The following is a 25,982-nucleotide window of genomic DNA, read 5'->3' on the forward strand; positions in this document are numbered from 1 at the left end:
CTGTAATAGAGGGGCTAAAACAGAGGGCGAGAAACAGAGAGGCTGAAACAGAGGGCGAGAAACAGAGGGGCTGAAACAGAGGGCGAGAAACAGAGGTTCTGAAACAGAGGGCGAGAAACAGGGGGGCTGAAACAGAGGGGCTGAAACAGAGGAGCTGAAACAGAGGGCGAGAAAGAGAGGGGCTGAAACAGAGGGCGAGAAACAGAGGGGCTGAAACAGAGGGGCTGAAACAGAGGGGCTGAAACAGAGGGGCTGAAACAGAGGGCGAGAAATAGAGGGGCTGAAACAGAGGGCGAGAAACAGAGAGGCTGAAACACAGGGCAAGAAACAGAGGGGCTGAAACAGAGGGGCTGAAACAGAGGGGCTGAAACAGAGGGCGTGAAACAGAGGGGCTGAAACAGAGGGCGAGAAACAGAGGGGCTAAATCAGAGGGGCAGAAACAGAGGGCGAGAAACAGAGGGGCTGAAACAGAGGGGCTGAAACAGAGGGGCTGAAACAGAGGGCGAGAAACAGAGGGGCTTAAACAGAGGGCGAGAAACAGAGGGGCTGAAACAGAGGGGCTGAAACAGTGGGGCTGAACCAGAAGGACTGAAACAGAGGGGCTGAAACAGAGGGCGAGAAACAGAAGGGCTGAATCAGAGGGGCTGAATCAGAGGGGCTGAAACAGAGGGGCTGAAACAGAGGGCGAGAAATAGAGGGCGAGAAACAGAGGGGCTGAAACAGAGGGGCTGAAACAGAGGGGCTGATACAGAGGGCGAGAAACAGAGGGGCTGAAACAGAGGGCGAGAAACAGAGGGGCTGAAACAGAGGGCGAGAAACAGAGGTGCTGAAACAGCGAGGCTGAAACAGAGGGCGAGAAACAGAGAGGCTGAAACAGAGGGCGAGAAACAGAGGGGCTGAAACAGAGGGCCAGAAACAGAGGTGCTGAAACAGAGGGCGAGAAACAGAGCGGCTGAAACAGAGGGTCTGAAACAGAAGGGCTGAAACAGAGGGGCTGAAACAGAGGGCGAGAAACTGAGGGGTTGAATCAGAGGGGCTGAATCAGAGGGGCTGAATCAGAGGGGCTGAAACAGAGTGGCTGAAATAGACGGGCTGAAACAGAGGGGCTGAAAAAGAGGGCGAAAAACAGAGGGGCTGAAACAGAGGCCGAGAAACAGAGGGGCTGAACCAGAGGGGCTTAAACAGAGGGGCTGAATGAGTGGGGCTGAATCAGAGGGGCTGAATCAGAGGGGCTGGAACAGAGGGGGAGAAACAGAAGGGCTGAAACAGAGAGGCTGAATCAGAGGAGCTGAAACAGAGGGCGAGAAACAGAGGGGCTGAAACAGAGGGCGAGAAACAGAGGGGCAGAAAGAGAGGGCGAGAAACAGAGGGGCTGAAACAGAGGGGCTGAAACAGAGGGCGAAAAAGAGAGGGGCTGAAACAGAGGGCTAGAAACAGAGGGTGAGAAACAGAGGGCGAGAAACAGAGGAGATGAAACAGAGGGGTTGAAACAGAGGGGCTGAAACAGAGGGGCTGAAACAGAGGGGCTCAATCAGAGGGGATGAAACAGAGGGGCTGAATCAGAGGGGCTGAAACAGAAGGCGAGGAACAGAGGGGTTGAAACAGAGGGCGAGAAACAGAGGGGCTGAAACAGAGGAGCTGAAACAGAGGGAGAGAAACAGAGGGGCTGAAACAGAGGGGCTGAAACAGAGGGGCTGAAACAGAGGGCGAGAAACAGAGGGGCTGATACAGAGGGCGAGAAACAGAGGGGCTGAAACAGAGGGGCTGAAACAGAGGTGCTGAAAAAGAGGGCGAGAAACAGAGGGGCTGAAACAGAGGGCGAGAAACAGTGGGGCTGAATCAGAGGGCGAGAAGCAGAGGGGCTGAAACAGAGGGGCAGAAACAGAGGGGCTGAAACAGAGGACGAGAAACAGAGAGGCTGAATCAGAGGGGCTGAATCAGAGGGGCTGGAACAGAGGGGCTGAATAAGAGGGCGAGAAACAAACGGGCTGAAAGAGCGGGCGAGAAACAGGGCGAGAAACAGAGGGGCTGAAACAGAGGGGCTGAAACAGACGGGCTGAAACAGAGAGCCTGAAACAGAGGGCGAGAAACAGAGGGGCTGAAACAGAGGGCGAGAAACAGAGGGGCTGAAACAGAGGGGCTGAAACAGAGGGGCTGAAACAGAGGGGCTAAAACAGAGGGCGAGAAACAGAGAGGCTGAAACAGAGGGCGAGAAATAGAGGTGCTGAAACAGAGGGCGAGAAACAGAGGGGCTGAAACAGAGGGCGAGAAACAGAGGGGCTGAAACAGAGGGTGAGAAACAGAGGGGATGAAACAGAGGGCGAGAAACAGAGGGCAAGAAACAGAGGGACTGAAACAGAGGGGCTGAAACACAGGGGCTGAAACAGAGGGCGAGAAACAGAGGGGCTGAAACAGAGGGCGAGAAACAGAGGGGCTGAAACAGAGGGGCTGAAACAGAGGGGCTGAAACAGAGGGCGAGAAATAGAGGGGCTGAAACAGAGGGCGAGAAACAGAGGGGCTGAAACACATGGCGAGAAACAGAGGGGCTGAAACAGAGGGGCTGAAACAGAGGCCGAGAAACAGAGGGGCTGAAACAGAGGGTGAGAAACAGAGGGGATGAAACAGAGGGCGAGAAACAGAGGGCAAGAAACAGAGGGACTGAAACAGAGGGGCTGAAACACAGGGGCTGAAACAGAGGGCGAGAAACAGAGGGGCTGAAACAGAGGGCGAGAAACAGAGGGGCTGAAACAGAGGGCGAGAAACAGAGGGGCTGAAACAGAGGGGCTGAAACAGAGGGGCTGAAACAGAGGGCGAGAAATAGAGGGGCTGAAACACAGGGCGAGAAACAGAGGGGCTGAAACAGAGGGGCTGAAACAGCGGGGCTGAAACAGAGGGCGTGAAACAGAGGGGCTGAAACAGAGGGCGAGAAACAGAGGGGCTAAATCAGAGGGGCTGAAACAGAGGGCGAGAAACAGAGGGGCTGAAACAGAGGGCGAGAAACAGAGGTTCTGAAACAGAGGGGCTGAAACAGAGGGGCTGAAACAGAGGGCGAGAAACAGAGGGGCTGAAACAGAGGGCGAGAAACAGAGGGGCTGAAATAGAGGGGCTGAAACAGCGGGGCTGAAACAGAGGGCGTGAAACAGAGGGGCTGAAACAGAGGGCGAGAAACAGAGGGGCTAAATCAGAGGGGCTGAAACAGAGGGCGAGAAACAGAGGGGCTGAAACAGAGGGCGAGAAACAGAGGTTCTGAAACAGAGGGGCTGAAACAGAGGGCGAGAAACAGAGGGGCTGAAACAGAGGGCGAGAAACAGAGGGGCTGAAATAGAGGGGCTGAAACAGTGGGGCTGAAACAGAAGGACTGAAACAGAGGGGCTGAAACAGAGGGCGAGAAACAGAAGGGCTGAAACAGAGGGGCTTAAACAGAGGGGCTGAATGAGTGGGGCTGAATCAGAGGGGCTGAATCAGAGGGGCTGGAACAGAGGGGCTGAAACAGAGGGGCTAAAACAGAGGGCGAGAAACAGAGAGGCTGAAACAGAGTGCGAGAAACAGAGGGGCTGAAACAGAGGGCGAGAAACAGAGGGGCTGAAACAGAGGGCGAGAAACAGAGGGGCTGAAACAGAGGGGCTGAAACAGAGGGGCTGAAACAGAGGCCGAGAAACAGAGGGGCTGAAACAGAGGGTGAGAAACAGAGGGGATGAAACAGAGGGCGAGAAACAGAGGGCAAGAAACAGAGGGACTGAAACAGAGGGGCTGAAACACAGGGGCTGAAACAGAGGGCGAGAAACAGAGGGGCTGAAACAGAGGGCGAGAAACAGAGGGGCTGAAACAGAGGGCGAGAAACAGAGGGGCTGAAACAGAGGGGCTGAAACAGAGGGGCTGAAACAGAGGGCGAGAAATAGAGGGGCTGAAACACAGGGCGAGAAACAGAGGGGCTGAAACAGAGGGGCTGAAACAGCGGGGCTGAAACAGAGGGCGTGAAACAGAGGGGCTGAAACAGAGGGCGAGAAACAGAGGGGCTAAATCAGAGGGGCTGAAACAGAGGGCGAGAAACAGAGGGGCTGAAACAGAGGGCGAGAAACAGAGGTTCTGAAACAGAGGGGCTGAAACAGAGGGGCTGAAACAGAGGGCGAGAAACAGAGGGGCTGAAACAGAGGGCGAGAAACAGAGGGGCTGAAATAGAGGGGCTGAAACAGTGGGGCTGAAACAGAAGGACTGAAACAGAGGGGCTGAAACAGAGGGCGAGAAACAGAAGGGCTGAATCAGAGGGGCTGAATCAGAGGGGCTGAAACAGAGGGGCTGAATCAGAGGTGCTGAAACAGAGGGGCTGAAACAGCGGGCGAGAAATAGAGGGCGAGAAACAGAGGGGCTGAAACAGAGGGGCTGAAACAGAGGGCGAGAAACAGAGGGGCTGAAACAGAGGGCGAGAAACAGAGAGGCTGAAACAGAGGGCGAGAAACAGAGGGGCTGAAACAGAGGGCCAGAAACAGAGGGGCTGAAACAGAGGGCGAGAAACAGAGCGGCTGAAACAGTGGGGCTGAAACAGAAGGGCTGAAACTGAGGGGCTGAAACAGAGGGCGAGAAACAGAGGGGTTGAATCAGAGGGGCTGAATCAGAGGGGCTGAAACAGAGTGGCTGAAACAGACGTGCTGAAACAGAGGGGCTGAAAAAGAGGGCGAAAAACAGAGGGGCTGAAACAGAGGCCGAGAAACAGAGGGGCTGAAACAGAGGGGCTTAAACAGAGGGGCTGAATGAGTGGGGCTGAATCAGAGGGGCCGAATCAGAGGGGCTGGAACAGAGGGCGAGAAACAGAGGGGCTGAAACAGAGAGGCTGAATCAGAGGGGCTGAAACAGAGGGCGTGAAACAGAACGGCTGAAACAGAGGGCGAGAAACAGAGGGGCAGAAAGAGAGGGCGAGAAAGAGAGGGGCTGAAACAGAGGGCGAGAAACAGAGGGGCTGAAACAGAGGGGCTGAAACAGAGGGGCTGAAACAGAGGGGCTGAAACAGAGGGCGAGAAATAGAGGGGCTGAAACAGAGGGCGAGAAACAGAGAGGCTGAAACACAGGGCAAGAAACAGAGGGGCTGAAACAGAGGGGCTGAAACAGAGGGCGTGAAACAGAGGGGCTGAAACAGAGGGCGAGAAACAGAGGGGCTAAATCAGAGGGGCAGAAACAGAGGGCGAGAAACAGAGGGGCTGAAACAGAGGGGCTGAAACAGAGGGGCTGAAACAGAGGGCGAGAAACAGAGGGGCTTAAACAGAGGGCGAGAAACAGAGGGGCTGAAACAGAGGGGCTGAAACAGTGGGGCTGAAACAGAAGGACTGAAACAGAGGGGCTGAAACAGAGGGCGAGAAACAGAAGGGCTGAATCAGAGGGGCTGAATCAGAGGGGCTGAAACAGACGGGCTGAATCAGAGGGGCTGAAACAGAGGGGCTGAAACAGAGGGCGAGAAATAGAGGGCGAGAAACAGAGGGGCTGAAACAGAGGGGCTGAAACAGAGGGGCTGATACAGAGGGCGAGAAACAGAGGGGCTGAAACAGAGGGCGAGAAACAGAGGGGCTGAAACAGAGGGCGAGAAACAGAGGTGCTGAAACAGCGAGGCTGAAACAGAGGGCGAGAAACAGAGAGGCTGAAACAGAGGGCGAGAAACAGAGGGGCTGAAACAGAGGGCCAGAAACAGAGGTGCTGAAACAGAGGGCGAGAAACAGAGCGGCTGAAACAGAGGGTCTGAAACAGAAGGGCTGAAACAGAGGGGCTGAAACAGATGGCGAGAAACTGAGGGGTTGAATCAGAGGGGCTGAAACAGACGGGCTGAAACAGAGGGGCTGAAAAAGAGGGCGAAAAACAGAGGGGCTGAAACAGAGGCCGAGAAACAGAGGGGCAGAAAGAGAGGGCGAGAAACAGAGGGGCTGAATGAGTGGGGCTGAATCAGAGGGGCTGAATCAGAGGGGCTGGAACAGAGGGGGAGAAACAGAAGGGCTGAAACAGAGAGGCTGAATCAGAGGAGCTGAAACAGAGGGCGAGAAACAGAGGGGCTGAAACAGAGGGCGAGAAACAGAGGGGCAGAAAGAGAGGGCGAGAAACAGAGGGGCTGAAACAGAGGGGCTGAAACAGAGGGCGAAAAAGAGAGGGGCTGAAACAGAGGGCTAGAAACAGAGGGTGAGAAACAGAGGGCGAGAAACAGAGGGGATGAAACAGAGGGGTTGAAACAGAGGGGCTGAAACAGAGGTGCTGAAATAGAGGGGCTGAATCAGAGGGGCTGAAACAGAGGGGCTGAATCAGAGGGGCTGAAACTGAAGGCGAGAAACAGAGGGGCTGAAACAGAGGGCGAGAAACAGAGGGGCTGAAACAGAGGGGCTGAAACAGAGGGCGAGAAACAGAGGGGCTGAAACAGAGGGGCTGAACCAGAGGGGCTGAAACAGAGGGCGAGAAACAGAGGGGCTGAAACAGAGGGCGAGAAACAGAGGGGCTGAAACAGAGGGGCTGAAACAGAGGGGCTGAAAAAGAGGGCGAGAAACAGAGGGGCTGAAACAGAGGGCGAGAAACAGTGGGGCTGAATCAGAGGGCGAGAAGCAGAGGGGCTGAAACAGAGAGGCTGAAACAGAGGGGCTGAAACAGAGGACGAGAAACAGAGGGGCTGAATCAGAGGGGCTGAATCAGAGGGGCTGGAACAGAGGGGCTGAATAAGAGGGCGAGAAACAAACGGGCTGAAAGAGCGGGCGAGAAACAGGGCGAGAAACAGAGGGGCTGAAACAGAGGGGCTGAAACAGACGGGCTGAAACAGAGAGCCTGAAACAGAGGGCGAGAAACAGAGGGGCTGAAACAGAGGGCGAGAAACAGAGGGGCTGAAACAGAGGGGCTGAAACAGAGGGGCTAAAACAGAGGGCGAGAAACAGAGAGGCTGAAACAGAGGGCGAGAAACAGAGGTGCTGAAACAGAGGGCGAGAAACAGAGGGGCTGAAACAGAGGGCGAGAAACAGAGGGGCTGAAACAGAGGGGCTGAAACAGAGGGGCTGAAACAGAGGGCGAGAAACAGAGGGGCTGAAACAGAGGGTGAGAAACAGAGGGGATGAAACAGAGGGCGAGAAACAGAGGGCAAGAAACAGAGGGACTGAAACAGAGGGGCTGAAACACAGGGGCTGAAACAGAGGGCGAGAAACAGAGGGGCTGAAACAGAGGGCGAGAAACAGAGGGGCTGAAACAGAGGGCGAGAAACAGAGGGGCTGAAACAGAGGGGCTGAAACAGAGGGGCTGAAACAGAGGGCGAGAAATAGAGGGGCTGAAACAGAGGGCGAGAAACAGAGGGGCTGAAACACATGGCGAGAAACAGAGGGGCTGAAACAGACGGGCTGAATCAGAGGGGCTGAAACAGAGGGGCTGAAACAGAGGGCGAGAAATAGAGGGCGAGAAACAGAGGGGCTGAAACAGAGGGGCTGAAACAGAGGGGCTGATACAGAGGGCGAGAAACAGAGGGGCTGAAACAGAGGGCGAGAAACAGAGGGGCTGAAACAGAGGGCGAGAAACAGAGGTGCTGAAACAGCGAGGCTGAAACAGAGGGCGAGAAACAGAGAGGCTGAAACAGAGGGCGAGAAACAGAGGGGCTGAAACAGAGGGCCAGAAACAGAGGTGCTGAAACAGAGGGCGAGAAACAGAGCGGCTGAAACAGAGGGTCTGAAACAGAAGGGCTGAAACAGAGGGGCTGAAACAGATGGCGAGAAACTGAGGGGTTGAATCAGAGGGGCTGAAACAGACGGGCTGAAACAGAGGGGCTGAAAAAGAGGGCGAAAAACAGAGGGGCTGAAACAGAGGCCGAGAAACAGAGGGGCAGAAAGAGAGGGCGAGAAACAGAGGGGCTGAATGAGTGGGGCTGAATCAGAGGGGCTGAATCAGAGGGGCTGGAACAGAGGGGGAGAAACAGAAGGGCTGAAACAGAGAGGCTGAATCAGAGGAGCTGAAACAGAGGGCGAGAAACAGAGGGGCTGAAACAGAGGGCGAGAAACAGAGGGGCAGAAAGAGAGGGCGAGAAACAGAGGGGCTGAAACAGAGGGGCTGAAACAGAGGGCGAAAAAGAGAGGGGCTGAAACAGAGGGCTAGAAACAGAGGGTGAGAAACAGAGGGCGAGAAACAGAGGGGATGAAACAGAGGGGTTGAAACAGAGGGGCTGAAACAGAGGTGCTGAAATAGAGGGGCTGAATCAGAGGGGCTGAAACAGAGGGGCTGAATCAGAGGGGCTGAAACTGAAGGCGAGAAACAGAGGGGCTGAAACAGAGGGCGAGAAACAGAGGGGCTGAAACAGAGGGGCTGAAACAGAGGGCGAGAAACAGAGGGGCTGAAACAGAGGGGCTGAACCAGAGGGGCTGAAACAGAGGGCGAGAAACAGAGGGGCTGAAACAGAGGGCGAGAAACAGAGGGGCTGAAACAGAGGGGCTGAAACAGAGGGGCTGAAAAAGAGGGCGAGAAACAGAGGGGCTGAAACAGAGGGCGAGAAACAGTGGGGCTGAATCAGAGGGCGAGAAGCAGAGGGGCTGAAACAGAGAGGCTGAAACAGAGGGGCTGAAACAGAGGACGAGAAACAGAGGGGCTGAATCAGAGGGGCTGAATCAGAGGGGCTGGAACAGAGGGGCTGAATAAGAGGGCGAGAAACAAACGGGCTGAAAGAGCGGGCGAGAAACAGGGCGAGAAACAGAGGGGCTGAAACAGAGGGGCTGAAACAGACGGGCTGAAACAGAGAGCCTGAAACAGAGGGCGAGAAACAGAGGGGCTGAAACAGAGGGCGAGAAACAGAGGGGCTGAAACAGAGGGGCTGAAACAGAGGGGCTAAAACAGAGGGCGAGAAACAGAGAGGCTGAAACAGAGGGCGAGAAACAGAGGTGCTGAAACAGAGGGCGAGAAACAGAGGGGCTGAAACAGAGGGCGAGAAACAGAGGGGCTGAAACAGAGGGGCTGAAACAGAGGGGCTGAAACAGAGGGCGAGAAACAGAGGGGCTGAAACAGAGGGTGAGAAACAGAGGGGATGAAACAGAGGGCGAGAAACAGAGGGCAAGAAACAGAGGGACTGAAACAGAGGGGCTGAAACACAGGGGCTGAAACAGAGGGCGAGAAACAGAGGGGCTGAAACAGAGGGCGAGAAACAGAGGGGCTGAAACAGAGGGCGAGAAACAGAGGGGCTGAAACAGAGGGGCTGAAACAGAGGGGCTGAAACAGAGGGCGAGAAATAGAGGGGCTGAAACAGAGGGCGAGAAACAGAGGGGCTGAAACACATGGCGAGAAACAGAGGGGCTGAAACAGAGGGGCTGAAACAGCGGGGCTGAAACAGAGGGCGTGAAACAGAGGGGCTGAAACAGAGGGCGAGAAACAGAGGGGCTAAATCAGAGGGGCTGAAACAGAGGGCGAGAAACAGAGGGGCTGAAACAGAGGGCGAGAAAAAGAGGTTCTGAAACAGAGGGGCTGAAACAGAGGGGCTGAAACAGAGGGCGAGAAACAGAGGGGCTGAAACAGAGGGCGAGAAACAGAGGGGCTGAAACAGAGGGCGAGAAACAGAGGGGCTGAAATAGAGGGGCTGAAACAGTGGGGCTGAAACAGAAGGACTGAAACAGAGGGGCTGAAACAGAGGGCGAGAAACAGAAGGGCTGAATCAGAGGGGCTGAATCAGAGGGGCTGAAACAGAGGGGCTGAATCAGAGGTGCTGAAACAGAGGGGCTGAAACAGCGGGCGAGAAATAGAGGGCGAGAAACAGAGGGGCTGAAACAGAGGGGCTGAAACAGAGGTGCTGATACAGCGGACGAGAAACAGAGGGGCTGAAACAGAGGGCGAGAAACAGAGGGGCTGAAACAGAGGGCGAGAAACAGAGAGGCTGAAACAGAGGGCGAGAAACAGAGGGGCTGAAACAGAGGGCCAGAAACAGAGGGGCTGAAACAGAGGGCGAGAAACAGAGCGGCTGAAACAGTGGGGCTGAAACAGAAGGGCTGAAACTGAGGGGCTGAAACAGAGGGCGAGAAACAGAGGGGTTGAATCAGAGGGGCTGAATCAGAGGGGCTGAAACAGAGTGGCTGAAACAGACGTGCTGAAACAGAGGGGCTGAAAAAGAGGGCGAAAAACAGAGGGGCTGAAACAGAGGCCGAGAAACAGAGGGGCTGAAACAGAGGGGCTTAAACAGAGGGGCTGAATGAGTGGGGCTGAATCAGAGGGGCCGAATCAGAGGGGCTGGAACAGAGGGCGAGAAACAGAGGGGCTGAAACAGAGAGGCTGAATCAGAGGGGCTGAAACAGAGGGCGTGAAACAGAACGGCTGAAACAGAGGGCGAGAAACAGAGGGGCAGAAAGAGAGGGCGAGAAAGAGAGGGGCTGAAACAGAGGGCGAGAAACAGAGGGGCTGAAACAGAGGGGCTGAAACAGAGGGGCTGAAACAGAGGGGCTGAAACAGAGGGCGAGAAATAGAGGGGCTGAAACAGAGGGCGAGAAACAGAGAGGCTGAAACACAGGGCAAGAAACAGAGGGGCTGAAACAGAGGGGCTGAAACAGAGGGCGTGAAACAGAGGGGCTGAAACAGAGGGCGAGAAACAGAGGGGCTAAATCAGAGGGGCAGAAACAGAGGGCGAGAAACAGAGGGGCTGAAACAGAGGGGCTGAAACAGAGGGGCTGAAACAGAGGGCGAGAAACAGAGGGGCTTAAACAGAGGGCGAGAAACAGAGGGGCTGAAACAGAGGGGCTGAAACAGTGGGGCTGAAACAGAAGGACTGAAACAGAGGGGCTGAAACAGAGGGCGAGAAACAGAAGGGCTGAATCAGAGGGGCTGAATCAGAGGGGCTGAAACAGACGGGCTGAATCAGAGGGGCTGAAACAGAGGGGCTGAAACAGAGGGCGAGAAATAGAGGGCGAGAAACAGAGGGGCTGAAACAGAGGGGCTGAAACAGAGGGGCTGATACAGAGGGCGAGAAACAGAGGGGCTGAAACAGAGGGCGAGAAACAGAGGGGCTGAAACAGAGGGCGAGAAACAGAGGTGCTGAAACAGCGAGGCTGAAACAGAGGGCGAGAAACAGAGAGGCTGAAACAGAGGGCGAGAAACAGAGGGGCTGAAACAGAGGGCCAGAAACAGAGGTGCTGAAACAGAGGGCGAGAAACAGAGCGGCTGAAACAGAGGGTCTGAAACAGAAGGGCTGAAACAGAGGGGCTGAAACAGATGGCGAGAAACTGAGGGGTTGAATCAGAGGGGCTGAAACAGACGGGCTGAAACAGAGGGGCTGAAAAAGAGGGCGAAAAACAGAGGGGCTGAAACAGAGGCCGAGAAACAGAGGGGCAGAAAGAGAGGGCGAGAAACAGAGGGGCTGAATGAGTGGGGCTGAATCAGAGGGGCTGAATCAGAGGGGCTGGAACAGAGGGGGAGAAACAGAAGGGCTGAAACAGAGAGGCTGAATCAGAGGAGCTGAAACAGAGGGCGAGAAACAGAGGGGCTGAAACAGAGGGCGAGAAACAGAGGGGCAGAAAGAGAGGGCGAGAAACAGAGGGGCTGAAACAGAGGGGCTGAAACAGAGGGCGAAAAAGAGAGGGGCTGAAACAGAGGGCTAGAAACAGAGGGTGAGAAACAGAGGGCGAGAAACAGAGGGGATGAAACAGAGGGGTTGAAACAGAGGGGCTGAAACAGAGGTGCTGAAATAGAGGGGCTGAATCAGAGGGGCTGAAACAGAGGGGCTGAATCAGAGGGGCTGAAACTGAAGGCGAGAAACAGAGGGGCTGAAACAGAGGGCGAGAAACAGAGGGGCTGAAACAGAGGGGCTGAAACAGAGGGCGAGAAACAGAGGGGCTGAAACAGAGGGGCTGAACCAGAGGGGCTGAAACAGAGGGCGAGAAACAGAGGGGCTGAAACAGAGGGCGAGAAACAGAGGGGCTGAAACAGAGGGGCTGAAACAGAGGGGCTGAAAAAGAGGGCGAGAAACAGAGGGGCTGAAACAGAGGGCGAGAAACAGTGGGGCTGAATCAGAGGGCGAGAAGCAGAGGGGCTGAAACAGAGAGGCTGAAACAGAGGGGCTGAAACAGAGGACGAGAAACAGAGGGGCTGAATCAGAGGGGCTGAATCAGAGGGGCTGGAACAGAGGGGCTGAATAAGAGGGCGAGAAACAAACGGGCTGAAAGAGCGGGCGAGAAACAGGGCGAGAAACAGAGGGGCTGAAACAGAGGGGCTGAAACAGACGGGCTGAAACAGAGAGCCTGAAACAGAGGGCGAGAAACAGAGGGGCTGAAACAGAGGGCGAGAAACAGAGGGGCTGAAACAGAGGGGCTGAAACAGAGGGGCTAAAACAGAGGGCGAGAAACAGAGAGGCTGAAACAGAGGGCGAGAAACAGAGGTGCTGAAACAGAGGGCGAGAAACAGAGGGGCTGAAACAGAGGGCGAGAAACAGAGGGGCTGAAACAGAGGGGCTGAAACAGAGGGGCTGAAACAGAGGGCGAGAAACAGAGGGGCTGAAACAGAGGGTGAGAAACAGAGGGGATGAAACAGAGGGCGAGAAACAGAGGGCAAGAAACAGAGGGACTGAAACAGAGGGGCTGAAACACAGGGGCTGAAACAGAGGGCGAGAAACAGAGGGGCTGAAACAGAGGGCGAGAAACAGAGGGGCTGAAACAGAGGGCGAGAAACAGAGGGGCTGAAACAGAGGGGCTGAAACAGAGGGGCTGAAACAGAGGGCGAGAAATAGAGGGGCTGAAACAGAGGGCGAGAAACAGAGGGGCTGAAACACATGGCGAGAAACAGAGGGGCTGAAACAGAGGGGCTGAAACAGCGGGGCTGAAACAGAGGGCGTGAAACAGAGGGGCTGAAACAGAGGGCGAGAAACAGAGGGGCTAAATCAGAGGGGCTGAAACAGAGGGCGAGAAACAGAGGGGCTGAAACAGAGGGCGAGAAAAAGAGGTTCTGAAACAGAGGGGCTGAAACAGAGGGGCTGAAACAGAGGGCGAGAAACAGAGGGGCTGAAACAGAGGGCGAGAAACAGAGGGGCTGAAACAGAGGGGCTGAAACAGAGGGGCTAAAACAGAGGGCGAGAAACAGAGAGGCTGAAACAGAGGGCGAGAAACAGAGGTGCTGAAACAGAGGGCGAGAAACAGAGGGGCTGAAACAGAGGGCGAGAAACAGAGGGGCTGAAACAGAGGGGCTGAAACAGAGGGGCTGAAACAGAGGGCGAGAAACAGAGGGGCTGAAACAGAGGGTGAGAAACAGAGGGGATGAAACAGAGGGCGAGAAACAGAGGGCAAGAAACAGAGGGACTGAAACAGAGGGGCTGAAACACAGGGGCTGAAACAGAGGGCGAGAAACAGAGGGGCTGAAACAGAGGGCGAGAAACAGAGGGGCTGAAACAGAGGGCGAGAAACAGAGGGGCTGAAACAGAGGGGCTGAAACAGAGGGCGAGAAATAGAGGGGCTGAAACAGAGGGCGAGAAACAGAGGGGCTGAAACACATGGCGAGAAACAGAGGGGCTGAAACAGAGGGGCTGAAACAGCGGGGCTGAAACAGAGGGCGTGAAACAGAGGGGCTGAAACAGAGGGCGAGAAACAGAGGGGCTAAATCAGAGGGGCTGAAACAGAGGGCGAGAAACAGAGGGGCTGAAACAGAGGGCGAGAAACAGAGGTTCTGAAACAGAGGGGCTGAAACAGAGGGGCTGAAACAGAGGGCGAGAAACAGAGGGGCTGAAACAGAGGGCGAGAAACAGAGGGGCTGAAATAGAGGGGCTGAAACAGTGGGGCTGAAACAGACAGACTGAAACAGAGGGGCTGAAACAGAGGGCGAGAAACAGAAGGGCTGAATCAGAGGGGCTGAATCAGAGGTGCTGAAACAGAGGGGCTGAATCAGAGGGGCTGAAACAGAGGGGCTGAAACAGAGGGCGAGAAATAGAGGGCGAGAAACAGAGGGGCTGAAACAGAGGGGCTGAAACAGAGGTGCTGATACAGCGGGCGAGAAACAGAGGGGCTGAAACAGAGGGCGAGAAACAGAGGGGCTGAAACAGAGGGCGAGAAACAGAGGGGCTGAAACAGCGAGGCTGAAACAGAGGGGCTGAAACAGAGGGGCTGAAACAGAGGGCGAGAAACAGAGAGGCTGAAACAGAGGGTTAGAAACAGTGGGGCTGAAACAGAGGGCCAGAAACAGAGGGGCTGAAACAGAGGGCGAGAAACAGAGCGGCTGAAACAGTGGGGCTGAAACAGAAGGGCTGAAACTGAGGGGCTGAAACAGAGGGCGAGAAACAGAGGGGTTGAATCAGAGGGGCTGAATCAGAGGGGCTGAATCAGAGGGGCTGAAACAGAGTGGCTGAAACAGACGGGCTGAAACAGAGGGGCTGAAAAAGAGGGCGAAAAACAGAGGGGCTGAAACAGAGGCCGAGAAACAGAGGGGCTGAAACAGAGGGGCTTAAACAGAGGGGCTGAATGAGTGGGGCTGAATCAGAGGGGCTGAATCAGAGGGGCTGGAACAGAGGGGCTGAAACAGAGGGGCTAAAACACAGGGCGAGAAACAGAGAGGCTGAAACAGAGTGCGAGAAACAGAGGGGCTGAAACAGAGGGCGAGAAACAGAGGGGCTGAAACAGTGGGCGAGAAACAGAGGGGCTGAAACAGAGGGGCAGAAACAGAGGGGCTGAAACAGAGGGCGAGAAACAGAGGGGCTGAAACAGAGGGTGAGAAACAGAGGGGATGAAACAGAGGGCGAGAAACAGAGGGCAAGAAACAGAGGGACTGAAACAGAGGGGCTGAAACACAGGGGCTGAAACAGAGGGCGAGAAACAGAGGGGCTGAAACAGAGGGCGAGAAACAGAGGGGCTGAAACAGAGGGCGAGAAACAGAGGGGCTGAAACAGAGGGGCTGAAACAGAGGGGCTGAAACAGAGGGCGAGAAATAGAGGGGCTGAAACAGAGGGCGAGAAACAGAGGGGCTGAAACACAGGGCGAGAAACAGAGGGGCTGAAACAGAGGGGCTGAAACAGCGGGGCTGAAACAGAGGGCGTGAAACAGAGGGGCTGAAACAGAGGGCGAGAAACAGAGGGGCTAAATCAGAGGGGCTGAAACAGAGGGCGAGAAGCAGAGGGGCTGAAACAGAGGGCGAGAAACAGAGGTTCTGAAACAGAGGGGCTGAACCAGAGGGGCTGAAACAGAGGGCGAGAAACAGAGGGGCTGAAACAGAGGGCGAGAAACAGAGGGGCTGAAATAGAGGGGCTGAAACAGTGGGGCTGAAACAGAAGGACTGAAACAGAGGGGCTGAAACAGAGGGCGAGAAACAGAAGGGCTGAATCAGAGGGGCTGAATCAGAGGGGCTGAAACAGAGGGGCTGAATCAGAGGGGCTGATACAGCGGACGAGAAACAGAGGGGCTGAAACAGAGGGCGAGAAACGGAGGGCGAGAAACAGAGGGGCTGAAACAGAGGGGCTGAAACAGAGGTGCTGATACAGCGGACGAGAAACAGAGGGGCTGAAACAGAGGGCGAGAAACGGAGGGGCTGAAACAGAGGGCGAGAAACAGAGGGGCTGAAACAGCGAGGCTGAAACAGAGGGGCTGAAACAGAGGGGCTGAAACAGAGGGCGAGAAACAGAGAGGCTGAAACAGAGGGCGAGAAACAGAGGGGCTGAAACAGAGGGCCAGAAACAGAGGGGCTGAAACAGAGGGCGAGAAACAGAGCGGCTGAAACAGTGGGGTGAAACAGAAGGGCTGAAACTGAGGGGCTGAAACAGAGGGCGAGAAACAGAGGGGTTGAATCAGAGGGGCTGAATCAGAGGAGCTGAATCAGAGGGGCTGAAACAGAGTGGCTGAAACAGACGTGCTGAAACAGAGGGGCTGAAAAAGAGGGCGAAAAACAGAGGGGCTGAAACAGAGGCCGAGAAACAGAGGGGCTGAAACAGAGGGCCAGAAACAGAGGTGCTGAAACAGAGGGCGAGAAACAGAGCGGCTGAAACAGAGGGTCTGAAACAGAAGGGCTGAAACAGAGGGGCTGAAACAGATGGCGAGAAACTGAGGGGTTGAATCAGAGGGGCTGAAACAGACGGGCTGAAACAGAGGGGCTGAAAAAGAGGGCGAAAAACAGAGGGGCTGAAACAGAGGCCGAGAAACAGAGGGGCTGAAACAGAGGGGCTGAAACAGAGGGGCTGAAACAGAGGGCGAGAAACAGAGGGGCTGAAACAGAGGGTGAGAAACAGAGGGGATGAAACAGAGGGCGAGAAACAGAGGGCAAGAAACAGAGGGACTGAAACAGAGGGGCTGAAACACAGGGGCTGAAACAGAGGGCGAGAAACAGAGGGGCTGAAACAGAGGGCGAGAAACAGAGGGGCTGAAACAGAGGGCGAGAAACAGAGGGGCTGAAACAGAGGGGCTGAAACAGAGGGCGAGAAATAGAGGGGCTGAAACAGAGGGCGAGAAACAGAGGGGCTGAAACACATGGCGAGAAACAGAGGGGCTGAAACAGAGGGGCTGAAACAGCGGGGCTGAAACAGAGGGCGTGAAACAGAGGGGCTGAAACAGAGGGCGAGAAACAGAGGGGCTAAATCAGAGGGGCTGAAACAGAGGGCGAGAAACAGAGGGGCTGAAACAGAGGGCGAGAAACAGAGGTTCTGAAACAGAGGGGCTGAAACAGAGGGGCTGAAACAGAGGGCGAGAAACAGAGGGGCTGAAACAGAGGGCGAGAAACAGAGGGGCTGAAATAGAGGGGCTGAAACAGTGGGGCTGAAACAGACGGACTGAAACAGAGGGGCTGAAACAGAGGGCGAGAAACAGAAGGGCTGAATCAGAGGGGCTGAATCAGAGGTGCTGAAACAGAGGGGCTGAATCAGAGGGGCTGAAACAGAGGGGCTGAAACAGAGGGCGAGAAATAGAGGGCGAGAAACAGAGGGGCTGAAACAGAGGGGCTGAAACAGAGGTGCTGATACAGCGGGCGAGAAACAGAGGGGCTGAAACAGAGGGCGAGAAACAGAGGGGCTGAAACAGAGGGCGAGAAACAGAGGGGCTGAAACAGCGAGGCTGAAACAGAGGGGCTGAAACAGAGGGGCTGAAACAGAGGGCGAGAAACAGAGAGGCTGAAACAGAGGGTTAGAAACAGAGGGGCTGAAACAGAGGGCCAGAAACAGAGGGGCTGAAACAGAGGGCGAGAAACAGAGCGGCTGAAACAGTGGGGCTGAAACAGAAGGGCTGAAACTGAGGGGCTGAAACAGAGGGCGAGAAACAGAGGGGTTGAATCAGAGGGGCTGAATCAGAGGGGCTGAATCAGAGGGGCTGAAACAGAGTGGCTGAAACAGACGGGCTGAAACAGAGGGGCTGAAAAAGAGGGCGAAAAACAGAGGGGCTGAAACAGAGGCCGAGAAACAGAGGGGCTGAAACAGAGGGGCTTAAACAGAGGGGCTGAATGAGTGGGGCTGAATCAGAGGGGCTGAATCAGAGGGGCTGGAACAGAGGGGCTGAAACAGAGGGGCTGAAACAGAGGGGCTGAAACAGAGGGCGAGAAACAGAGGGGCTGAAACAGAGGGTGAGAAACAGAGGGGATGAAACAGAGGGCGAGAAACAGAGGGCAAGAAACAGAGGGACTGAAACAGAGGGGCTGAAACACAGGGGCTGAAACAGAGGGCGAGAAACAGAGGGGCTGAAACAGAGGGCGAGAAACAGAGGGGCTGAAACAGAGGGCGAGAAACAGAGGGGCTGAAACAGAGGGGCTGAAACAGAGGGGCTGAAACAGAGGGCGAGAAACAGAAGGGCTGAATCAGAGGGGCTGAATCAGAGGGGCTGAAACAGAGGGGCTGATACAGAGGGCGAGAAACAGAGGGGCTGAAACAGAGGGCGAGAAACAGAGGGGCTGAAACAGAGGGCGAGAAACAGAGGTGCTGAAACAGCGAGGCTGAAACAGAGGGCGAGAAACAGAGAGGCTGAAACAGAGGGCGAGAAACAGAGGGGCTGAAACAGAGGGCCAGAAACAGAGGTGCTGAAACAGAGGGCGAGAAACAGAGCGGCTGAAACAGAGGGTCTGAAACAGAAGGGCTGAAACAGAGGGGCTGAAACAGAGGGCGAGAAACTGAGGGGTTGAATCAGAGGGGCTGAATCAGAGGGGCTGAATCAGAGGGGCTGAAACAGAGTGGCTGAAATAGACGGGCTGAAACAGAGGGGCTGAAAAAGAGGGCGAAAAACAGAGGGGCTGAAACAGAGGCCGAGAAACAGAGGGGCTGAACCAGAGGGGCTTAAACAGAGGGGCTGAATGAGTGGGGCTGAATCAGAGGGGCTGAATCAGAGGGGCTGGAACAGAGGGGGAGAAACAGAAGGGCTGAAACAGAGAGGCTGAATCAGAGGAGCTGAAACAGAGGGCGAGAAACAGAGGGGCTGAAACAGAGGGCGAGAAACAGAGGGGCAGAAAGAGAGGGCGAGAAACAGAGGGGCTGAAACAGAGGGGCTGAAACAGAGGGCGAAAAAGAGAGGGGCTGAAACAGAGGGCTAGAAACAGAGGGTGAGAAACAGAGGGCGAGAAACAGAGGAGATGAAACAGAGGGGTTGAAACAGAGGGGCTGAAACAGAGGGGCTGAAACAGAGGGGCTGAATCAGAGGGGATGAAACAGAGGGGCTGAATCAGAGGGGCTGAAACAGAAGGCGAGGAACAGAGGGGTTGAAACAGAGGGCGAGAAACAGAGGGGCTGAAACAGAGGAGCTGAAACAGAGGGCGAGAAACAGAGGGGCTGAAACAGAGGGGCTGAAACAGAGGGGCTGAAACAGAGGGCGAGAAACAGAGGGGCTGATACAGAGGGCGAGAAACAGAGGGGCTGAAACAGAGGGGCTGAAACAGAGGGGCTGAAAAAGAGGGCGAGAAACAGAGGGGCTGAAACAGAGGGCGAGAAACAGTGGGGCTGAATCAGAGGGCGAGAAGCAGAGGGGCTGAAACAGAGGGGCAGAAACAGAGGGGCTGAAACAGAGGACGAGAAACAGAGAGGCTGAATCAGAGGGGCTGAATCAGAGGGGCTGGAACAGAGGGGCTGAATAAGAGGGCGAGAAACAAACGGGCTGAAAGAGCGGGCGAGAAACAGGGCGAGAAACAGAGGGGCTGAAACAGAGGGGCTGAAACAGACGGGCTGAAACAGAGAGCCTGAAACAGAGGGCGAGAAACAGAGGGGCTGAAACAGAGGGCGAGAAACAGAGGGGCTGAAACAGAGGGGCTGAAACAGAGGGGCTGAAACAGAGGGGCTAAAACAGAGGGCGAGAAACAGAGAGGCTGAAACAGAGGGCGAGAAATAGAGGTGCTGAAACAGAGGGCGAGAAACAGAGGGGCTGAAACAGAGGGCGAGAAACAGAGGGGCTGAAACAGAGGGTGAGAAACAGAGGGGATGAAACAGAGGGCGAGAAACAGAGGGCAAGAAACAGAGGGACTGAAACAGAGGGGCTGAAACACAGGGGCTGAAACAGAGGGCGAGAAACAGAGGGGCTGAAACAGAGGGCGAGAAACAGAGGGGCTGAAACAGAGGGCGAGAAACAGAGGGGCTGAAACAGAGGGGCTGAAACAGAGGGGCTGAAACAGAGGGCGAGAAATAGAGGGGCTGAAACAGAGGGCGAGAAACAGAGGGGCTGAAACACATGGCGAGAAACAGAGGGGCTGAAACAGAGGGGCTGAAACAGCGGGGCTGAAACAGAGGGCGTGAAACAGAGGGGCTGAAACAGAGGGCGAGAAACAGAGGGGCTAAATCAGAGGGGCTGAAACAGAGGGCGAGAAACAGAGGGGCTGAAACAGAGGGCGAGAAACAGAGGTTCTGAAACAGAGGTGCTGAAACAGAGGGGCTGAAACAGAGGGCGAGAAACAGAGGGGCTGAAACAGAGGGCGAGAAACAGCGGGGCTGAAATAGAGGGGCTGAAACAGTGGGGCTGAAACAGAAGGACTGAAACAGAGGGGCTGAAACAGAGGGCGAGAAACAGAAGGGCTGAATCAGAGGGGCTGAATCAGAGGTGCTGAAACAGAGGGGCTGAATCAGAGGGGCTGAAACAGAGGGGCTGAAACAGAGGGCGAGAAATAGAGGGCGAGAAACAGAGGGGCTGAAACAGAGGGGCTGAAACAGAGGTGCTGATACAGCGGGCGAGAAACAGAGGGGCTGAAACAGAGGGCGAGAAACAGAGGGGCTGAAACAGAGGGCGAGAAACAGAGGGGCTGAAACAGCGAGGCTGAAACAGAGGGGCTGAAACAGAGGGGCTGAAACAGAGGGCGAGAAACAGAGAGGCTGAAACAGAGGGTTAGAAACAGAGGGGCTGAAACAGAGGGCCAGAAACAGAGGGGCTGAAACAGAGGGCGAGAAACAGAGCGGCTGAAACAGTGGGGCTGAAACAGAAGGGCTGAAACTGAGGGGCTGAAACAGAGGGCGAGAAACAGAGGGGTTGAATCAGAGGGGCTGAATCAGAGGGGCTGAATCAGAGGGGCTGAAACAGAGTGGCTGAAACAGACGGGCTGAAACAGAGGGGCTGAAAAAGAGGGCGAAAAACAGAGGGGCTGAAACAGAGGCCGAGAAACAGAGGGGCTGAAACAGAGGGGCTTAAACAGAGGGGCTGAATGAGTGGGGCTGAATCAGAGTGGCTGAATCAGAGGGGCTGGAACAGAGGGGCTGAAACAGAGGGGCTAAAACAGAGGGGCTGGAACAGAGGGGCTGAATAAGAGGGCGAGAAACAAACGGGCTGAAAGAGCGGGCGAGAAACAGGGCGAGAAACAGAGGGGCTGAAACAGAGGGGCTGAAACAGACGGGCTGAAACAGAGAGCCTGAAACAGAGGGCGAGAAACAGAGGGGCTGAAACAGAGGGCGAGAAACAGAGGGGCTGAAACAGAGGGGCTGAAACAGAGGGGCTGAAACAGAGGGGCTAAAACAGAGGGCGAGAAACAGAGAGGCTGAAACAGAGGGCGAGAAATAGAGGTGCTGAAACAGAGGGCGAGAAACAGAGGGGCTGAAACAGAGGACGAGAAACAGAGGGGCTGAAACAGAGGGTGAGAAACAGAGGGGATGAAACAGAGGGCGAGAAACAGAGGGCAAGAAACAGAGGGACTGAAACAGAGGGGCTGAAACACAGGGGCTGAAACAGAGGGCGAGAAACAGAGGGGCTGAAACAGAGGGCGAGAAACAGAGGGGCTGAAACAGAGGGCGAGAAACAGAGGGGCTGAAACAGAGGGGCAGAAACAGAGGGGCTGAAACAGAGGGCGAGAAATAGAGGGGCTGAAACAGAGGGCGAGAAACAGAGGGGCTGAAACACATGGCGAGAAACAGAGGGGCTGAAACAGAGGGGCTGAAACAGCGGGGCTGAAACAGAGGGCGTGAAACAGAGGGGCTGAAACAGAGGGCGAGAAACAGAGGGGCTAAATCAGAGGGGCTGAAACAGAGGGCGAGAAACAGAGGGGCTGAAACAGAGGGCGAGAAACAGAGGTTCTGAAACAGAGGGGCTGAAACAGAGGGGCTGAAACAGAGGGCGAGAAACAGAGGGGCTGAAACAGAGGGCGAGAAACAGAGGGGCTGAAATAGAGGGGCTGAAACAGAGGGCGAGAAACAGAGAGGCTGAAACAGAGGGTTAGAAACAGAGGGGCTGAAACAGAGGGCCAGAAACAGAGGGGCTGAAACAGAGGGCGAGAAACAGAGCGGCTGAAACAGTGGGGCTGAAACAGAAGGGCTGAAACTGAGGGGCTGAAACAGAGGGCGAGAAACAGAGGGGTTGAATCAGAGGGGCTGAATCAGAGGGGCTGAATCAGAGGGGCTGAAACAGAGTGGCTGAAACAGACGGGCTGAAACAGAGGGGCTGAAAAAGAGGGCGAAAAACAGAGGGGCTGAAACAGAGGCCGAGAAACAGAGGGGCTGAAACAGAGGGGCTTAAACAGAGGGGCTGAATGAGTGGGGCTGAATCAGAGGGGCTGAATCAGAGGGGCTGGAACAGAGGGGCTGAAACAGAGGGGCTAAAACAGAGGGCGAGAAACAGAGAGGCTGAAACAGAGTGCGAGAAACAGAGGGGCTGAAACAGAGGGCGAGAAACAGAGGGGCTGAAACAGTGGGCGAGAAACAGAGGGGCTGAAACAGAGGGGCTGAAACAGAGGGGCTGAAACAGAGGGCGAGAAACAGAGGGGCTGAAACAGAGGGTGAGAAACAGAGGGGATGAAACAGAGGGCGAGAAACAGAGGGCAAGAAACAGAGGGACTGAAACAGAGGGGCTGAAACACAGGGGCTGAAACAGAGGGCGAGAAACAGAGGGGCTGAAACAGAGGGCGAGAAACAGAGGGGCTGAAACAGAGGGCGAGAAACAGAGGGGCTGAAACAGAGGGGCTGAAACAGAGGGGCTGAAACAGAGGGCGAGAAACAGAAGGGCTGAATCAGAGGGGCTGAATCAGAGGGGCTGAAACAGAGGGGCTGATACAGAGGGCGAGAAACAGAGGGGCTGAAACAGAGGGCGAGAAACAGAGGGGCTGAAACAGAGGGCGAGAAACAGAGGTGCTGAAACAGCGAGGCTGAAACAGAGGGCGAGAAACAGAGAGGCTGAAACAGAGGGCGAGAAACAGAGGGGCTGAAACAGAGGGCCAGAAACAGAGGTGCTGAAACAGAGGGCGAGAAACAGAGCGGCTGAAACAGAGGGTCTGAAACAGAAGGGCTGAAACAGAGGGGCTGAAACAGAGGGCGAGAAACTGAGGGGTTGAATCAGAGGGGCTGAATCAGAGGGGCTGAATCAGAGGGGCTGAAACAGAGTGGCTGAAATAGACGGGCTGAAACAGAGGGGCTGAAAAAGAGGGCGAAAAACAGAGGGGCTGAAACAGAGGCCGAGAAACAGAGGGGCTGAACCAGAGGGGCTTAAACAGAGGGGCTGAATGAGTGGGGCTGAATCAGAGGGGCTGAATCAGAGGGGCTGGAACAGAGGGGGAGAAACAGAAGGGCTGAAACAGAGAGGCTGAATCAGAGGAGCTGAAACAGAGGGCGAGAAACAGAGGGGCTGAAACAGAGGGCGAGAAACAGAGGGGCAGAAAGAGAGGGCGAGAAACAGAGGGGCTGAAACAGAGGGGCTGAAACAGAGGGCGAAAAAGAGAGGGGCTGAAACAGAGGGCTAGAAACAGAGGGTGAGAAACAGAGGGCGAGAAACAGAGGAGATGAAACAGAGGGGTTGAAACAGAGGGGCTGAAACAGAGGGGCTGAAACAGAGGGGCTGAATCAGAGGGGATGAAACAGAGGGGCTGAATCAGAGGGGCTGAAACAGAAGGCGAGGAACAGAGGGGTTGAAACAGAGGGCGAGAAACAGAGGGGCTGAAACAGAGGAGCTGAAACAGAGGGCGAGAAACAGAGGGGCTGAAACAGAGGGGCTGAAACAGAGGGGCTGAAACAGAGGGCGAGAAACAGAGGGGCTGATACAGAGGGCGAGAAACAGAGGGGCTGAAACAGAGGGGCTGAAACAGAGGGGCTGAAAAAGAGGGCGAGAAACAGAGGGGCTGAAACAGAGGGCGAGAAACAGTGGGGCTGAATCAGAGGGCGAGAAGCAGAGGGGCTGAAACAGAGGGGCAGAAACAGAGGGGCTGAAACAGAGGACGAGAAACAGAGAGGCTGAATCAGAGGGGCTGAATCAGAGGGGCTGGAACAGAGGGGCTGAATAAGAGGGCGAGAAACAAACGGGCTGAAAGAGCGGGCGAGAAACAGGGCGAGAAACAGAGGGGCTGAAACAGAGGGGCTGAAACAGACGGGCTGAAACAGAGAGCCTGAAACAGAGGGCGAGAAACAGAGGGGCTGAAACAGAGGGCGAGAAACAGAGGGGCTGAAACAGAGGGGCTGAAACAGAGGGGCTGAAACAGAGGGGCTAAAACAGAGGGCGAGAAACAGAGAGGCTGAAACAGAGGGCGAGAAATAGAGGTGCTGAAACAGAGGGCGAGAAACAGAGGGGCTGAAACAGAGGGCGAGAAACAGAGGGGCTGAAACAGAGGGTGAGAAACAGAGGGGATGAAACAGAGGGCGAGAAACAGAGGGCAAGAAACAGAGGGACTGAAACAGAGGGGCTGAAACACAGGGGCTGAAACAGAGGGCGAGAAACAGAGGGGCTGAAACAGAGGGCGAGAAACAGAGGGGCTGAAACAGAGGGCGAGAAACAGAGGGGCTGAAACAGAGGGGCTGAAACAGAGGGGCTGAAACAGAGGGCGAGAAATAGAGGGGCTGAAACAGAGGGCGAGAAACAGAGGGGCTGAAACACATGGCGAGAAACAGAGGGGCTGAAACAGAGGGGCTGAAACAGCGGGGCTGAAACAGAGGGCGTGAAACAGAGGGGCTGAAACAGAGGGCGAGAAACAGAGGGGCTAAATCAGAGGGGCTGAAACAGAGGGCGAGAAACAGAGGGGCTGAAACAGAGGGCGAGAAACAGAGGTTCTGAAACAGAGGGGCTGAAACAGAGGGGCTGAAACAGAGGGCGAGAAACAGAGGGGCTGAAACAGAGGGCGAGAAACAGCGGGGCTGAAATAGAGGGGCTGAAACAGTGGGGCTGAAACAGAAGGACTGAAACAGAGGGGCTGAAACAGAGGGCGAGAAACAGAAGGGCTGAATCAGAGGGGCTGAATCAGAGGTGCTGAAACAGAGGGGCTGAATCAGAGGGGCTGAAACAGAGGGGCTGAAACAGAGGGCGAGAAATAGAGGGCGAGAAACAGAGGGGCTGAAACAGAGGGGCTGAAACAGAGGTGCTGATACAGCGGGCGAGAAACAGAGGGGCTGAAACAGAGGGCGAGAAACAGAGGGGCTGAAACAGAGGGCGAGAAACAGAGGGGCTGAAACAGCGAGGCTGAAACAGAGGGGCTGAAACAGAGGGGCTGAAACAGAGGGCGAGAAACAGAGAGGCTGAAACAGAGGGTTAGAAACAGAGGGGCTGAAACAGAGGGCCAGAAACAGAGGGGCTGAAACAGAGGGCGAGAAACAGAGCGGCTGAAACAGTGGGGCTGAAACAGAAGGGCTGAAACTGAGGGGCTGAAACAGAGGGCGAGAAACAGAGGGGTTGAATCAGAGGGGCTGAATCAGAGGGGCTGAATCAGAGGGGCTGAAACAGAGTGGCTGAAACAGACGGGCTGAAACAGAGGGGCTGAAAAAGAGGGCGAAAAACAGAGGGGCTGAAACAGAGGCCGAGAAACAGAGGGGCTGAAACAGAGGGGCTTAAACAGAGGGGCTGAATGAGTGGGGCTGAATCAGAGTGGCTGAATCAGAGGGGCTGGAACAGAGGGGCTGAAACAGAGGGGCTAAAACAGAGGGGCTGGAACAGAGGGGCTGAATAAGAGGGCGAGAAACAAACGGGCTGAAAGAGCGGGCGAGAAACAGGGCGAGAAACAGAGGGGCTGAAACAGAGGGGCTGAAACAGACGGGCTGAAACAGAGAGCCTGAAACAGAGGGCGAGAAACAGAGGGGCTGAAACAGAGGGCGAGAAACAGAGGGGCTGAAACAGAGGGGCTGAAACAGAGGGGCTGAAACAGAGGGGCTAAAACAGAGGGCGAGAAACAGAGAGGCTGAAACAGAGGGCGAGAAATAGAGGTGCTGAAACAGAGGGCGAGAAACAGAGGGGCTGAAACAGAGGACGAGAAACAGAGGGGCTGAAACAGAGGGTGAGAAACAGAGGGGATGAAACAGAGGGCGAGAAACAGAGGGCAAGAAACAGAGGGACTGAAACAGAGGGGCTGAAACACAGGGGCTGAAACAGAGGGCGAGAAACAGAGGGGCTGAAACAGAGGGCGAGAAACAGAGGGGCTGAAACAGAGGGCGAGAAACAGAGGGGCTGAAACAGAGGGGCAGAAACAGAGGGGCTGAAACAGAGGGCGAGAAATAGAGGGGCTGAAACAGAGGGCGAGAAACAGAGGGGCTGAAACACATGGCGAGAAACAGAGGGGCTGAAACAGAGGGGCTGAAACAGCGGGGCTGAAACAGAGGGCGTGAAACAGAGGGGCTGAAACAGAGGGCGAGAAACAGAGGGGCTAAATCAGAGGGGCTGAAACAGAGGGCGAGAAACAGAGGGGCTGAAACAGAGGGCGAGAAACAGAGGTTC

The sequence above is a fragment of the Chiloscyllium punctatum genome, chromosome 4 (assembly GCF_047496795.1).
Source record: "Chiloscyllium punctatum isolate Juve2018m chromosome 4, sChiPun1.3, whole genome shotgun sequence".
Lineage (NCBI taxonomy): Eukaryota > Metazoa > Chordata > Chondrichthyes > Orectolobiformes > Hemiscylliidae > Chiloscyllium > Chiloscyllium punctatum.